We start from the raw sequence: 3937 nt of genomic DNA on the forward strand, positions 1-3937 counted from the left end.
TTTTCCTCACATGGGCTGTATATGAAATTATTTGTCCCCTAAGAAATGCTCTAAGAGCCTCCCTAAGGACATACCAGGCGTGAGGTTAACATCAAGAAAAAGGTCAATTTGCTTTGAAATATGGTCTCGAAATGATTTATGAGAAAGCAATAATGGGTCGAGGCGCCACATTTGACGAGTTGCGATGTTGCTAGGAAAGCACATATCGAGTTGCACAGGGGAGTGATCCGAGATCACGATAGGGTGGTATTGACTATTTGTGACGCAAGAGAGAAACCTACTATCAATCAAAAAAATTTCTATTCTTGAGTATGAATGATGGACAGGTGAGAAAAATGAATATTGCTGGGAGGTGGGGTTAGTATACCTCCGGGGGTCAAACAATTTGTAGGATTCCATAAATGACAAAACAGCTGATGCAGGCTTGGACACAATCTTGGACAGTGTGGGATTCGATCTGTCTAGATTTGGCTGCAGGACCAGGTTGAAGTCCCCCCCCAGAATTAAGTGATATGTGTCTAGGTGTGGGAGCTTAGCAAAAAAGGTGCAAAAGAACTGTGGGTCATCCCAGTTGGCGCCGTAGACATTTGCTAAAACTACATTAAGTCCACACAGCTTCCCTATAACTATGACAAACCTGCCTTTGGTATCTGATATTACAGACTCATTTACAAACGGAACCCCCTTTCTTATCAATATCGCTGCGCTTCTTGATCTGTCCCCAAATTCAGAGTGGAAGATGTGATCTACCCAGCCTCTCTTTAATTTTGAGTGTTCATTAACTCGAAGATGAGTCTCCTGTAGAAATATAATCTCAGGGGCCAGGGCTTTCAGATGGGAAAAAATTCTGCAACGTTTTATTGGGTGGTGCAACCCTTTAATAATCCAGCTTACAAAACGCAGTGAGCCCGGCCCTGACCTGTTAAAACCAGCCATATCGTAGATAGCCTAAGCAGTCCCACACACTGAGAAGGAGAAGGGGAGGGAGAAAAAGAAAGTAAATAAATAAAAAAATAATGCTAAAAAAAATAAAGGAATTCTGAGCAAACTTCAAACCCCAAAACCTATGCTGGTCCCCCATAAAGCAGGGGACCGCATCAACACTCCTAGTGAGCAATAAACATAGCACAACAGTGCTCAGGGTGAACTAGCACGCTCTAATAAGCACCGCCGAGCAGTAACAGCAAAATAAAAAAAAATTATGCCAATTATGGTAACGTCATCAATAACAATAAAGAGTCAGTAAGCAGTAATAACTGAGCACACCAATAAATCAACTGAAATTGAACATGTACTGAAACTGTGATATTTTAACCAGAATTTTGTCAATCATGAATCAGACCAGTTTTATAGAAAATACCTAAATAGGGAATACTGTATTTCCTATATGTAAAAGATAAATACCTTACAGGATCAGCTGAATTACTTATTCAAAACAGGCGAAAAGAAAAGTCATTCACCACCTGGATGTCCCTCAAAACGTCGAGAGATGAAGGCTCGGGCCTCCTCTGGAGAGGAAAAAGTTTTCTCTGTATTCAGATGGGTGATTCTGAGTCGAGCAGGATACAGGATGCCGAACTTCACCCCCTCCATCCCGCGGAGCTGCCTTCTGATGTCATTAAATGCAGCCCGAGCCTCAACTACTTTAGCCGTGAAGTCTGGGAAGACCGAGATGGACATGTCGTTTATCTTTATACGATGCTTCTCTTTGGCAAGACGGAGGATATTTTCACAGTCCTGGTAGTAGTGGAAGCGGGCCACGATGACGCGGGGTGGATTCCCCTGCCTGGGCCCCGGAAGAAAAGATCGGTGCGCCCTGTCCAGCAGTGGCGCTTCTTTCAACTCAAAAGCCTGCTGAAGTAGTGACGAGACGAAAGTTGTGGAGCAGATCTGAGCCTCAGGAACTCCTATTATTCTGACGTTGTTCCTCCGCGTCGTCGCACTTATTCTGCAACATTTCAGTCAGTGTTGTAAGGCGACCTACTTCTTTCTGCAGATGTGTAATATCGTCAGTGCATGTCGAGAGGCTTTCTTCCACGTTGTTCACTTTAACGCTGAGTCCAGACAGCTCCGTAGTAACAGTCTCCCTGTATTCCTTCAGCTCGGACCGGACCGCTCTTATGTCCGATTTAATAGAAGCCAGCTCACTCTCCAACACCGCCCGGACCTCGGTTTTTAAGGCATCGACCAGATCCACTCGCAGCGCGGACAGAAGTTCAGCTTTAAAAGATTTGACGTTAATTGCTAACGCGGCTGCGCCCGTTCCAGAATCTTCCGTGCGGCCCTGAACAGGCGAGCCCGAGGTCAGAGGTGGCGCCGCAGGCCTCGTAGTCTGAAGAGTAGTTTGCTTTCCTCTGGTCGATTTACCAGCCATTTTTCCGGGTTATATGTGTGTAGATGTGTGCAGCCTTTTTTTTTTTTTTTTTTGCTTTTATATCGGTCTTGTTGGTCCCCTAATACTGAATCTGAAGTCTCTATCTGAAATTGAGCCTTGGTGCAGAATAACTACTTTGATCCAGTCCCACAATGAGATTTCCCCAGGATGTGCCGTTTCCGTGTCTGTATCTTTAAGGAAGCGGCCCCGTATTCAGAAGGTTGTCGGTTCAAATCCCGATCCGCGAAGGTGCCACTGAGGTGCCACTGAGCAAAGCACCATCCCCACACACTGCTCCCCGGGTGCCTGTCATGGCTGCCCACTGCTCACTAAGGGTGATGGTTAAAAGCAGTGGGTAACACACTCACCTATGAACCAGAAGACACAGGTTCAAACCCCTCTTGCTACCATTGTGTCCCTGAGCAAGACGCTTAACCCCGAGTTATCTCCAGGGTTACTGTCCCTGTAAATACTGATTGTAAGTCGCTCTGGATAAGGGTGACTGATAAATGCTGTTAATGTAATGTAATGTAATGTAATGTAATGTAATGTAATGTAATGAATTTGTGCTCAACGATCACTTCACTTTCACTTCAAATTTTCGTACGCTCTGTGTATCTGTCACTTCAGGATAAGACCGAGGTTGATGAGCAAGTGGGAAAAGATGACCAAGGTGGCAAGGAGTTGTGTCTGGACTACAGAGAACTGCAGAGGGAGTGTAGAGTGAGACACGCATGGGCCAGAACCATTCATACACAGTGGGTACGGAAAGTATTCAGACCATCTTAAATTCTTCACTCTTTGTTATATTGCAGTCATTTGCTAAAATGATTTAAGTACATTTTTTCCTCATTAATGTACATACAGCACCGTATATTGACAGAAAAATACTGATATTTTTGCAGATTTATAAACAATGAAAAACTGAAATATCACATGGTCCTAAGTATTCAGTATTTAGTAGAAGCGTCTTTTTGATCTAATACAGCCATGAGTCTTTTTGGGAAAGAACAAAACAAGGTTTTCAAACCTGGATTTGGGGATCCTCTGGCATTCCTTCTTGCAGATCCTCTCCAGTTCTGGCAGGTTGGATGGTAAACTCTGGTGGACAGCTAATTTTAAGTCTCTCCAGAGATTCTCAATTGGGTTTAAGTCAGGGCTCTGGCTGGATCATTCAACAGGCACAGAGTTGTTGTGAAGCCACCCTTTCGTAATTTTAGCTGTGTGCTCAGGGTCATTGTCTTGTTAGAATGCTGCTACCACCATGCTTCACTGTTGGGACTGTATTGGACAGGTGATTCTGCGTTTCTGAGCACTCTGGAGAAGGTTTTTGTCCAGGATATCCCTGTACTTGGTTGCATTTCTCTTTCCCTTGATTGCAACCAGTCGTCCTCCCCTGCAGATGCAAAACCGCCCCACTGCATGATGCTGCCACCACCATGCTTCACTGTTGGGACTGGATTGGACAGTGCCTGGTTTTCTCCACACATACCTCTTAGATTTAAGGCCAAAATGTAGAAGCTTCTGGCAGGCCACTCTGCCATAAAGTCCTGACTTGACTTT

Source organism: Denticeps clupeoides, unplaced genomic scaffold, assembly GCF_900700375.1.
Source record: "Denticeps clupeoides unplaced genomic scaffold, fDenClu1.1, whole genome shotgun sequence".
Classification (NCBI taxonomy): Eukaryota; Metazoa; Chordata; class Actinopteri; order Clupeiformes; family Denticipitidae; genus Denticeps; species Denticeps clupeoides.